At 40.5% G+C, this 14,297-nt stretch overlaps 1 protein-coding gene across 16 annotated transcripts in view; it reads right to left on the reverse strand.

Annotated features, from left to right (window-relative positions):
* The window catches only part of tcf4 (transcription factor 4), a 544,855-nt gene that overhangs the window by 255,829 nt on the left and 274,729 nt on the right, over positions 1 to 14,297 (reverse strand). The window contains exon 1 of one of the 16 annotated variants that reach the window (XM_078423158.1): positions 1,168 to 1,387. The exons of the other annotated variants lie outside the window; for them this stretch is intronic. The gene's annotated coding sequence lies outside the window, so the exon portion shown is untranslated. Of the gene's footprint in view, positions 1 to 1,167; positions 1,388 to 14,297 lie in introns of those variants that run through there. 16 annotated transcript variants of the gene reach the window in all.

Consider the following 14,297-nt stretch of genomic DNA (forward strand, 5'->3'; position numbering starts at 1 on the left):
CTTCCTGAGATATTCTTTGTGGAAGGATTGAAGCAGATGGATAGAAGGTTGAGGCTGTAGTCTGTAAACTGGAATGAGCAAAGGAAACTCAAACAAGGGAAAATAAATGCAGGAGATTCTTTGCACTCCATTGTCACAGCTTGCTCTTCTGCAGCTTGCACTAAACTTGCATGTTTACTGGTGGCTGCATATCATGTATCACTTCTGAAATTTGGTTCCATGGACTTCAATAAAACTGAATTTCGGAAATAGATTGTAACCCACAACACTGCTCTGTGTGCAGAAGGAAGAACTTCCACTCCACCATAACCTTAAAAAACAATACGTCTTTACGACAGAGAAACAGGATAAATCAAAAATAGTCTGCAGAACAAAGGAGATGAACTCCACCCTAAAATGTAAATAGAAGAAAAACAGGTGTTCTTAATAAATGACATGGTGTTTAATAATTCAGTTTCTCCAAACAATCTGTTATTTTATGCATTTAAATTCTCTGCCATCCGCCTGTTATCGTGCACACCAATTCTCAGGGTCTGGGAGAAAGTAGTAAAGTTAACTTGAGATTCAAGACACCAAAAAAAATTTGGGATACTCCCCGCAGGCAAAAAGTAACTCGACTGGGAAAGGGGGTGTGAGTGATGTGAAATTGCCCTCTATTACTAGCTACATTTCATTTTTAATTATAAACCTGAAAATATCATGAAACACATCAATACACAAATACAATACAGTAGGAACTGCAGCCAATTTTTCTGCCAACATTTTAACACTGAGAGGGCATGGCCCTTCGGCAGGTTACAAAGACTTACAACTGCATTCGCTCTGAATGCTTTCATTTTTAAGTAAACATTTCTATTAGTGGTATTTATTCACAAAATGCTGGAGCAACTCAGCAGGTCAGGCAGCATCTCAGGAGAGAAGGAATGGGCGACGTTTCGAGTCCTTCTCTCCTGAGATGCTGCCTGACCTGCTGAGTTACTCCAGCATTTTGTGAATAAATACCTTCGATTTGTACCAGCAGCTGCAGTTATTTTCTTACACTTTCTATTAGTGGTGATGCACATACAATGGCAGTCATTTTCAAATGTTGCTTTCCACATTGAGCTGAAAGTGCATTTCATTATTTCCTACTTGAATCATTGTTTCCTAGAATCATGAACATCTTACCTCCCTCAGTTTCCTCTTCCTCCTGCTATCTTTTAGAAAGACAAGTTTGGTGTCATCCGAATAGTGCTTGATTTATTGCATTTTCCCTTATATTTTCTGTGCCCTTGACCATGTCTTTGCAGGCACTTCAGAGTTTAAAAAATATATATATAAAAGAATGGTTGGGCAGCATTAGAGTAGCATTGAGATTTCTTCTTGTACAGAAATGCTGTTGCTGTGTCCCAACGGTCAATATGTCTTCAACAGGATTTTACCATTCACACTGCAAACTGCTGTTGTTCATTATGAAACATCAAACAGGCAAGCACTGTATGTAAGAAGTGACAAGATCACTGCAAACAAATCAAAACTGGGCACAAGGCATACTTAAAAAGTCTTCTCACTTCCCCTTTTATGAAAATGCTAACTGTTGGGGAAGTTATAATTCCGCTGAAATGATCTGGTAAACCACCGTAATAATGTCACATAACAGCACAATCTTCATTCAGCTACATCACAAAGTTTTGTTATACCAGTTGTTGGAGTACTAATTCGGTTGGTGGAATCATATCACACAGCCCATTATAAGATTGTTAAATTATACAGTCAGTATCTCAAGTTCTGCATTATATGAAACTGTACTGTACAATTCAAAGTTAAATGAACTATTTTTAGACAATGGATGATGCAATGCAAACATGCATTGATTTCAAGCAGTAGAAAATTAGCAAGAAGCAACACCTTATTCCCTCAAATGTGTTTGGGTCGTAAGTAATTTACACTTCATGTCCATTTACTCCCCTATGCTATGTATCACTAATACCCTTAACAAATACCCTTAACAAATAGAATTCTATGGAGCTTCAACAATTTAACTGACCCAGATTCAACATCCAAAACCTGAATCCCTCTACATTATAATGGTTCCTGATCTCTTACTTAAAATCACACTTCTTGCTCTGATTTATTGCTCCTATCACATCCAGATGTGAATACTAGTGGACAATTCATCAACAAATGGCATGAACATTCAACAAAGTTAAAGTATCAAAGACAAGGCAGGAATTTTCAACCATCTTAAACCATATGCTAAGTTAAATGTTAGATCACAACTTCCTCAGTCGCAAAGCTGAGTCTTCTGCCAATTTGATTCACTCAACCCAAAATCAAGAAGTATGAGTGCATTAAATACACCAAATAACATAGATTTTGACAACATACAGACAGCTCCAGTGTTTAAGAGCTGTGGTTTAAAACTAGCTTGCTCCTTAAAAGAATTGCTACAGTACAGCTGAAACGCACATATCATTTGACATCAAAGTTAACATAAAGTAAAAATACGCTAATATATCCTATTCACAAAAAGCAGGGGAAATCCTGCTCAATTCATTACTGGCTCTTCAGTCCACTCACAATTATCAATAAAATGATGGAAAATGTCTCTTGTAGTGCTATCAAGGAATAAATCACAAACAACCTTTAAATTACAAGCAGCACGATGGCGCAGCGGTAGAGTTGCTGCCTTAAAGCGAATGCAGCGCCGGAGACCTGGGGTCGATCCCGACTGCAGGTGCTGTCTGTACGGAGTTTGTACGTTCTCCCCGTGACCTGCGTGGGTTTTCTCCGAGATCTTCGGTTTCCTCCCACGCTCCAAAGACGTACAGGTATGTAGGTTAATTGGCTTGGTAAATGTAAAAAATTGTCCCCAGTGGGTGTAGGATAGTGTTAATGTGCGGGGATCGCTGGTCGGCTGTATATCTGAACAAATGTAATTGTCCACACGTGGTTGTCTCTCAATGTGCTCTAAATGTACAATTTGCCTTTCACAGGATGCAACACAAAGTTTGTGTTTTCCCATACTGATTTTCAACTGCCAATTTAGTTTATGCAGTTACAATGTTCCTTCTCCTGCATACAAAGAATCATGTGAAAAAAATCATTGATTTTAATTTAGTTTAATTTAGATATACAATGCGGAAACAGGCCTTTCGCGATATATTGCTTGATAGCACTATCAGACATTTCCCATAACAGGTCCACCGGGTGCATGCCGACCAGCAATCCCCTACACTTACACTATCCTACACATAAGGAACAATTTACAATTCTACCAAGCCAATTAACCTACAAACCTGTATGTCTGGAGTAACAGAAAAGCCGGAAATCTCCAGGACTGGACAATGTTTCCCCCTCTACCCTCAAGCTCTGTGCCGAACCATCATCTCCAGGGACCTTAAATGAGGGGCCACCATCGACTCCACAGTCAAAAAGGCCCAACAACAGAGGATGTACTTCCTGCGACAACTGAAGAAACACAATCTGCTACAGGCAATGATGGTCCAATTCTATACTGCTATCATTGAGTCTGTCCTCACCTTCTCCATCATGGTCTGATTTGGCTCAGCCACCAAGCACGACATCCGGAGGCTGGAACAGATCGTTCGCACAGCTGAGGTTGTTGGCTGCAACCTTCCCCCCATTGACGAACTGTACACTGCAAGGGCCAGGAAGCGAGCGGGCAAGATCATCTCTGACCCCTCTCACCCTGGCCACAAACTCTTCAAAGCACTTCCCTCTGGAAGGTGTCTCCGGACTGTCAAAGCAGCCACAGCCAAACATAAAAACAGCTTTTTTTCCACGAGTGATAGTTCTACTCAATAACCAAAGTCTGTAGTCTCTTTTTTGCTCTGGTTTATTTTCACCCACATGTTTAGACCGTAATGTTGTATCCTTATTGTTTTGATGTGGTTATGCTTTATTCTTAATTGTTAACTGTATGTTTGTGTTGTCATTTGCGAGTGGAGCACCAAGGCACATTCCTTGTATATGCATACTTGGCCAATAAACGTATAAACTTAAACTTATAGAAGAGGAAGCCAAAGATCCCGGAGAAAACCCACGCAGGTCACGGGGAGAGAGCACCCGAGGTCAGGATCGTACCCGGGTCTCTGGCGCTGTAAGGTAACAATCCTACCGCTTCGCCACCATGCCGCCCAGCAACTGATAGCATCAAATCCCCTCCCCACCAACATACACAGATACACAAAAGTTGGCCAAACTGATGTTTCCAGCATGTTCTACTTCAGACTTTACTTTAGACTTTAGAGATGCAGCGTGGAAACAGGCCCTTCTCCCCATGTCCACACTGACCAGTAATCACCCCATACAGAAGCACTATCCTACACACGAGAAGTGTGTAGGAGAAAATCCACTGGTCACAGGGAGAAATGACAGACTCCGTATAGACAGCATCCATAGCCAGGATCAAATCCAGATCTCTGGCGCTGTAAGGCAGCAACTCTACTGCAACACCACTGTGCCACCATTGTAATGACTTGTGTTTTTACTTTACCTAGACTTGGATATACAACTCTCGTTCCTTCATTTGTGAGTTGAGGCGCAAGTGGTTGCAAACTTGCATGTGGGTAGAAAGGTCTTAGGCTCAGGCTCTGCCCCAACATCAATTCTCCAGGATGGCAATAAGATGTAATGTTGTAGCTTTTCAACTGGGTTCAGGATAGCAACAGCGGAATTTTAATGTTTCATGATTCAAGAAGGCAAAGTGAACACAGTACAATCCAAATCCTCCAAATTCACTGGAAGGAAATTGTAATCAGTATTCCCACCCAGGCCAAAATGGACACCACTGAGCATTGGGCTTACAGTCAATCAGCTCCACTGGGCAGCCCATGTCATTCACATGTTCAACACCAGACTATCAAAAAAAACCTCTAATTGGAAGTTCGTCACGGGTACAGATCACCAGGTGGACAAAGGAAAAGAGTAGGACCTCCTTGCTCCTCAACTCAAATCCTCTCGCAATGAAGGCCAACATGCCATTAGCTTTCTTCACTGCCTGCTGTACCTGCATGCATACTTTCAGTGACTGATGTACAAGCACACCCAGGTCTCGTTGCACTTCCCCTTATCCTAATCTGACTCCATTCAGATAATAATCTGCCTTCCTATTCTTGCCACCAAAGTGGATAACCTCACATTTATCCACATTATACTGCATCTGCCATGCATCTGCCCACTCACCTAACCAATGCAAGTCACCCTGCAGCCTCATAGCATCCTCCTCGCAGTTCACACTGCCACCCAGCTTTGTGTCATCCACAAACTTGGAGATGTTACATTTAATTCCCTCGTCTAAATCGTTAATATATATTGTAAATAACTGTGGTCCCAGCACCCAGCACTGAGCCTTGCGGCACCCCACTATGATATGGTTGTGCAGGAAATAGAGGGATGTGGAGCACATGCAAGCAGAAGCGTTTTGTTTAACGGCATCTTATTTGACGCAGACATTGTGTACCAAAGGAGCAGTTCCTGTGCTGTACTGTTCCATGTTCTATGAGAACTCTGAACCCATGCATCATGAGCATGCACAAGCCCTGCGTTTATGCAGAAGGAGTGCATCACCTCAGAAATTACCTGCTCGCTGCTCTTTCAGGCACTTTCTGACCCAGCTGTAGAGGAGTCATTGAACCTACATTGGCTTCTTCTCACAGCTTAGAACCCACAGCACCATTTTGGAAGTAAGTCACTGGCTAAGACTGCCTAAAAATAAGGCGGCATATATATATATATAATTTTTTTTTTAATTAAAAAAAAATAAAATTATGCTCTGTTCATTCTCTTGGATAAATATTTTTTCAAATCATCTTCTGAGGAAGAACAAGAGAGTTGTCACAAGTCTTATACTCATTTCCCAAATGAGATTAGAGTCAAAGAGTCATACAGCATGGGAATAGGCCCATCGGCCCGAGTCGTCCATGCTGAACAAGATGCTTCATCTAAGCTAGTCATATTTGCCCACATTTGGCCCATATCCCTCGATATCTTTTGTATCCATTATTGAGCTATTTGTCACAAATAAAAGGCCAACAATTCACAACGGTAATGATATGAAATTTGTTCATCCAGAGGGTGGTGAATTTCTGGAATTCTCTACTTGAGAGTACTCTATCCAAATGGTCTTCTACTTCTGAATCGCACGTCCTTATTGCATTTTGTAAGGGTTGTTATGTATCAATTAGCTGCCACGTCACCAAAAGTACTAAAGTGAATATACTTCAAAAGTACTTTGTCTTTCTGAAAGTTTCTATAAAATTGCATGTCTTTTTCTGTATGTCCTGATAAGTGGTCACAGTACAGATCCCTGGGGAATACCAGATGACATATCCCACTATCAAAGAACATTTACTTTATTTCTACTCAGTATCCCATACCATACCCCAAAATCAAGTTTAAAAACACTGATCAGAGAACTGTTGATGTGTTATTCCAATGTATTTATACTCAATATAACTTTTGTGCATTTGGCAAGTATTTGGAATCTTCGATAGGTGCATCCAAAACTCATCTCATCTGAGATTCTAGAGGGTTTCTAATCATTTGCACTACGGATGATTATAAAAATATATTTTGAATAGTACTAAATCTGTATTACTTCCAGTTTATATTAACAAAATATTTCTGAAAGATTTAAATCTACTGTGCATGTATTATTCTTTCATCTGTAAAATAATCCATCAGCTGTAACACTAAATCATAATTAATATACAAACAATACACAATAAACCACTTGCATAAATATTGAGAAGTTGATGTGCATTAGAGAGCTGTAAATGTAAAAGAAAGGTTAAATATGACATTCAGGATATCAAGGAGGGCACTGTTTTCAAAGCCCTTTAAACATGAGCAAAAACCTTTAAAAAAAAATTATGGCACACATTCAAAAACGTCACATGTACTTTTTCTGTAATGGAAGATTATCCCCCCGTTATTGAATTGGCATCTCAGCAGATCTAAAACTAAAGATCAAAGGTTTAGGTTAGCAGGGCTGTTTAAATATGCCAGTCAGAAACGTCAGAAGAATTTTTCATCTGTGTTTTTTTTTAAACAACTCTCCAGAAGATTAAGGCATTTCTAAAAGCCATTCATCATTCTATATTTGCCCTCTAATAGAATTTCATTTTTCAGTCTCTGCCATAATGTAATCCTCAATTCTAGGGTCCTACATCAAGTGATCCCAGATTTAAATTTAAAAATAAAACCATCTGTTTGGAGAGAACAGAAAATAAGTAGCAAATATTATACGTTAAATTGTCTATCATCTCCAAGTTAACATCAGATGGTAATCCAAACCTGAGGTCCAGATGACATCTATAAACCTTTACGATGCGATCTGAACTTTTGGATACAATCCCTGTCTTTAATTTGTGTAGGAAAGAACTGCAGATGCTGGTTTAAATCGAAGGTAGATACAAAATGCTGGAGTAACTCTGCGGGACAGGCACATTCTCTGGAGAGAAGGAATGGGTGACGTTTCGGGTCGAGACCCTTCTTCAGGCTCCGTTTTGGGTCGAGACATTTTGTGTCTACCCTGTCTTTAATTTATTGACTACCCTCCAGCATTTTCTGTACATTGAACATATCAAACAATCCTGAAAATTTCAGAGACCGTGGAAATAATTCTCTAAAACAGTGAGTTCCTCAGATTTATTATATCACTTAGATTCCAGTAGATGTCTGACAAGAAGGAAGGTAAGGCAAGATTAGGCCGTGCATGGGGATTGGGAACTGCAGCAACCCAATGATAGATTTCTCCAAAACGAATGACGGCTTGCACTTTAGCTGCATGGCCACCATGCTGGCTAGGGCTAAAGTATTATTAAATTCTCAGGGTGAATTTCAGCTTTCTAGAGAATAGGGGTAAAATTGGACAAGTGCAAGGAAGGTGTGAACATTTAAAAGTAAAATTGAAAGCAACTCCAAGAATTTGTGATTGGCGAAATGGAGAAATAGAAAATATGAGAAATTTCTGACAAGATGAAACCTTATTTTCAAAAATAAAAAAAGTTACATTTTCATTTTTTTAATGTTGCCACCTCATTCCATTAACATGGTGTAACGCGATTTTTTATTTTTAAAACCTAACCATACCACTGTAATAAATGCTGCTACACCTATGATCCATGGCAAATCAGTCTGCATAACCTCCGACTCAGTCACTGGGCACAAGTTTAAACACCAGTCTGTTTGCATAAGCCACCTGCAGCAGGCAGGATATTGTCAGCAATCTGCTCCCCAAAATCAATGACCCTTGCTTTGACCTCCAGAAACAGGATATACAGAAACAAGCTGCTGCAGGAACTGAAAGCTTTAGAGCCGAGGTCAGACACACAGCGAACTCACAGCACAAGTTATCTACCCTCAACACTCATGCTTACATTCCAAAGACATTTCCGTCGCAATGGAATGGCAATATATTTTCTGCCTGCCAACCCCTATTCTATGTAAATCTGAAAGATATGAATTTATAGTCCTTGCAGGATTCCCATAAATTCAAGTAATACATGACCTTTAAAATTCTTTAAAACACGCTGTCTTATTTTAATTAAGACTTAATTTGCAATGTTTTTTTTTCTCAATGCTGTTTAACTCCAAGAATAACATTTCCAAACCAAGAGCATGAATTAAAACTGTACAACACAGTGGGAGGCCATTTAGCCTTTTGTCTCTGCCTGGCTCTTTGTAAAGGCGATCACGTTAATCTAATTTCTTGCTCTTTCTCCAAAATCTTAAAAATTTACACCCTTTAAGAACATACCCAAATCCTTTTAGAAAGTCACTTGTCAAACTTGTGAATCATCACATTAGAAGCTGAGTATTCTTGATAATGACAACTGTGCCCTCTCTCATGTACCCATCTGCAAGTGGAAACATTTCCTCCAGCATTTTTCTGCAAACCTTTCATGATTTTGAACACCCTTCCCTTTAACAACTCTGAAAAAGAATGCGTGTTCCCATTCTCTCCATGTACCCGTGTTCCTTCATCACTGGTATCATTCTACAAAATCTCCTCTGTACTCGATCTTTGTAGCCTATCTAAATCCAAGACTGCCAGTTAAAGAGAGGCAGCCAGAACTGTACACAATGCCCCGGGCCTATAACTTTACTGCACTTAACTCCATGACTGCTGCAAACTTGCTTTAAAAATCACAGTTTAATCCACTGTAGATGCGATTATTATTTTTTGTCCCAGGACCGCATATTATAATTATACAATTTATTTCATTTTCCATCTAAATGCATTGATTAAAAGATTGTAAGATCATTCTAAATAAATATTAAACAATACATAACAATATGTAATACATTCTTCCCTTGTATTAAAATCTCCACATATTCTCTCACAGAAGAAATAATGAAAACAAACCACCAATGGATAAGAAAGGTTTGGAGAGATATTGGTCAAATGCAGGCAAATGGAACAAGCATAGATGGGCATCTTGATCAGCATGGACGAGTTGGACTGAAGGGCCTGTATGCCTGACTCTATGACTCCAGAAACTTGACATCATCCCGGAGCAAGCAGCCGACTTGAATGGATTCTCTCAACTATTCTTACCATTCATTCCATCCAATTACTATCACTGCAGTCTGCACACTCAGCAAGCGCATTGCTTCATGTGCCCATGCCGATTTGGAACTGCCTCCCAAAACCATGACCTCCACCACCAAGAAATGCAAGGAAACATGGGAAGACCACTGCCACCGGCTTGCCTTAAACTTCAAAAACTCAAGATAACCACTTCCTTCATCAATCCACTTCCATGTCTCATTCCCTCAGGAAGCCTGCTGTCAGTTTGTAAATGAACTTGGAAGCAAAGACTCTACCAAGGTTCGTAGGCAGTTGACATGGAGGGTAAAATGGGAGATGGAAGGGGTAGAAAGAGGGGTAGATCGCGGGGCAGAAAAGGTCCAAGGCTTTTCACATAAATGTGCATTATTATCAGTGATTTAACATCAAGTTAAGAGGAAATTAAAGCAGCAGTAGCTATTTGGCCCCACATACCAGTGCACCAATCACAGTTTACTGTGAAAGCTACTTCAAAATGAAAATTCAATCAATGTGCTTGGGGTTCTGAGTGCCTGTGCAATTCTCCTCCGTCAGGAGATGGCATGTTCATCAGAAAAATTAAGGGCATTTAATTTGCCAAAAAAAAATTACTTGCATTTAATTAAGGACCTTTGCCAAAGGGCAAAACCCACTATTTTTTGAGACACTGTAATTCTCAACAGAAATAAAACCTGTAATTATTTTTGTCGTAAGGAAATGATCACCTTATTCTAGATTTTTACAAAATATAATGAAGGAAAATGCTATTTTTAGGAATAGCGGAATTTGTAAAGCTCTCTTTATAATCTCCATCACTTCAGCCTTTATAAGAATCTTTCTCAAGAGAGATTGTAAGAAAATAACTGCAGATCCTGGTACAAATCGAAGGTATTTATTCACAAAGACGTACAGGTATGTAGGTTAATTGACTGGGTAAATGTAAAAATTGTCCCTAGTGTGTGTAGGATAGTGTTAGTGTGCGGGGATCACTGGGCGGTGTGGACTTGGTGGGCCGAAAAGGCCTGTTTCCGCGCTGTATCTGAAATATGAAATATAAAATAATATGAAAAATGCTAGAGTAACTCAGCAGGTCAGGCAGCATCTCAGGAGAGAATTAATGGGTGACGTTTCGGGTCGAGACCCTTCTTCAGACTCAAGAGAGACATCACCTCGCGGAAGCCACTTTTTTTAATGATATGCATGCTCTCATGCAAACAATAAATAAAGTAAATGAAACAAAGATGCAATGATTACAGTATAATATTTCAGGCCACTACCGTCTGTCAGCTCAGGAATATCTCCAAGTTAATAACTTGCCTGCGTAAAAATTCTATTACAGCTTCTTCCTCTTGAGGCTTTCTACACAACCATGTTCACTTGGTAATATTGAATTCTATTGACTATTCCCAGCAAAGTAGCGGTTAAAAATCATTTATTGCAGATGGTCATGGAGGTACATTGAACAGTTACAGAAGCCTGGGCTCAGACATCTTATTGAATTATTCAAAGGCAAATCATTTTTGCTAAAAAATGTCCTTGGATGGTTTTCAGCTGAAAACAAATCACATTTGGGTATGATACTCTCCGCAGTAAAAAAAATAACAAGTCGCATGTTAAAATAATCTAAAGAAAGAACTCGCATTTCTACAGGACCACCAAGTGTTTACAGGTATTTAAGTACTGGTCTGCAGTTGCAATTGTAATGGATGAAGCATAGCGTCCAATTTGTGCACAATAAGATACCACAAACCACAACCACACCAGTGGTTGAGGAATAAATATTATCCAGGAAACTGCTGCAGAAAAACATGCTTTATCTCTTACATCCTCATGGGAGATTAGACATGAGCATCATTCAAGTCTCATCAGACAACAGCACTTTCAACGTTGCAGTGCACTCTCATTTCTAATGCTCACATTTGCCCAAGCCTAGATGAAGACCCAGGCGCCCTTATTTCACTCATGGGCGAGAGCCATGGCTGACACCTGGAAGGTGTGTGCGCCTAATAAACCGTTAAAAACCACTAATGGAAATCAAGAAAGTGCAGATGCGGGAAATTTGAAGTATGAACAGAAAGTTCTTGAAACTCTCAGCAGCATCTGTAGAAAGAGAAACACAGTTATCTTTTCAGGACAAGGGCCTTTCATCAGAGCTGAAGAGTCTTCAAACTGAAACATTATCTCTTTCTTCAAATGCTGCCTGACTTGCTGCACATTTCCATTATTTTCTGTTTTTATTTTATAATAAGTGTCATTAACATAGTCTATAAACACAGTACATGGTGGAATCTAAGCTGCAAAGACGAGGGCATGATAAAAATGTGATTTGGTTTCTTTTATTATTGTTTACTCGAGAAAAATACCTACTAGTCATATTTCGTGACTGAACAAATCACATCAGCAAAGCCTGTTGAGTGCAATTGTCTGTAACTTGTTTTCACCTAGACTACAGCTAACAATGGCCTGTTTCCTTTTTTATTTGTCACTTTTCTGCATACCTTTCATTCATTTGTTCTATATCTCTCTATATCACCGTCTATATCTCGCGTTTCCTTTTCGCTGACTCCGAAGAAGGGTCTCGACTCGAAACGTCACCTATTCCTTTTTTTTAAAGAGATGCAGTCTGACCCGCTGTTCCTCCAATTTTGGCGTTTATCTTCAGCAAAGCTTTTCATCGAGATTTTCTTTCTAACATCCTTTTCTACGGCGTGTAAGTCATTCTTAAAAGCATGGATATTTGTATCGTTTGTTATTGTCACATGGACCGAGATACAGTGACAAACTTTGTTTGCGTGTTGTCCAGTCAGATCAGATCAGATCGGAGGCAGAAAGGAAAGCTCTTCAGCGGGTAGTCCATAGAGCTCAGAGGACCATCGGAACACAACTCCCAGCCTTGGAGGGCATCTACAACACACGATGCCTCAGAAAAGCCACCAGCATCCACAAAGACTCTTCACACCCCTGCAACAGTCTGTTCAAACTCCTTCCATCGGGCAGACGATACAAGGCCTTCTACGCCCGCACCTCCAGACTCAGGAACAGCTTCATCCCCAGGGCCATAGCTGCTATGAACCGCTCCTGCTGAGCCGAATGGTCAAAACGCACAGTGATCCAGCACAGATCTACTTGCACTTTATTTTGTCTTAAAACTGTTACAATTTGTTTTGTTGGGTTGTTGTTGTTTAAATTAATACTGACTAGCTAATTAAATTATTGCATCGTATGGGAGGCGCATTCCCAATCTCGTTGTACCCCTGTACAATGACAATAAAGATATATTGTATTGTATTGTATTGTATTGTACATGAGTAGAACATGCCATTCATGACCGTGCATTTTTCCCTTTTTTTATTTGCAACAAAAAAACTGTCAGCTACATCCTGCTCGAGTAAATTTGAACCAAAATGGCAAGTTGAAATTTTAATGCATCTATTTTTGTGCCTCTCAGTTCAGTTCAGAGATAACACTAAAGAAATTGGCTGATCATAGCCCACCTAAAATAAAGACCCTAATTCACTATTCCCAGTAAACTAATGAGCCACTTAATGGCATAAAGGATAAACATGTTGTTAATCCAGCTGTGGAGTGCAAAAACCTATATGAAAATGTCACAACATAATATTAGGACAGGCCATTTTAATTGACAGGAAACCTGGCACCTATTATTTTCAATCAGAGGAGCGGCAGCTGAAGGAATGTGGGGATTGGCTGAGCAGGTCATCCCTCTCGGAGTTTTCAGAGTTTTTTTTTACAGGAGCGGGGGTTTTTAAAAAACGGTCGGGTCAGCCTACAACAAACACCTTCAAGTTGGTCAGAGGAACGGCAGCTGAACGAGTGCGGGGATTGGCTGAGCAATTAGATTAGGAAATTGGTAAGTTAGCTAATTAATCAATTAGTAAATTTAACAGCTAATATAAGCAAGGCTTGCTCGAGGGGAGCGGCCTGTCAAGAAAAGCGCGAGTCTTCGGCAAGAAGGCTGAGGGAGGAGACGATGCCAAAAGTTGGAGAAGGTAAGGCGATATAAGGAAACGACAGGAAAGCTGATTCAGTGTGATGTGTACAGGATGTGGGAGGTCAGGGACACCGTTGGTGCCTCTGGCTGCTACAAATGTGGTAAGTGTGTCCAGGTGCCGCTCCTGAAGGACTGTGTTGGGGAACTGGAGCGCCAACTGGATGACCTCGGGGATCATCTGAGAAAATGAGACGTTCCTGAACAAGACCTTCAGCAAGATTATTACACCGAAGGTACTGGAAGAGAGAAGGTGGGTGAAGGTGAGGAAGGGAAGGAAGCTTGGAGTACAGGTGACCCCAGGGGTTGTACCTCTTGAAAACAGGTTCACCCACTTGGAAGCTGTCGGGTGAGAAGACACTGCCAGTCTGAGCGGCGAACAAGTCTACGAGCCAAAGCTGAAGAAATCGACGTCAGGCAGAGCTGTGGTAGTAGGGGACCCCATCGTGAGAGGTATGGACAGGGGTTTCTGCGGCCACAGGCGGGATTCAAGGATGGTGGGTTGCCTCCCTGGTGCCAGGATGCAGGACGACACGGACCAAGTGCAAAGCGTCCTCAAGGGTGGAGGTGAGCAGCCGGAAGTGGTAGTGCATGTCGGCTGGAATTTAGAAGGATAAGAGGGGATCTTATGGAAACATATAAAATTCTTAAGGAATTAGACAGGCTAGATGCAGGAAAAATGAGGTGAGATGAGGAAAAACTATTTCAACCAGAGAGTTGTAAATCTGTGAA

Source organism: Rhinoraja longicauda, chromosome 1, assembly GCF_053455715.1.
Source record: "Rhinoraja longicauda isolate Sanriku21f chromosome 1, sRhiLon1.1, whole genome shotgun sequence".
Lineage (NCBI taxonomy): Eukaryota > Metazoa > Chordata > Chondrichthyes > Rajiformes > Arhynchobatidae > Rhinoraja > Rhinoraja longicauda.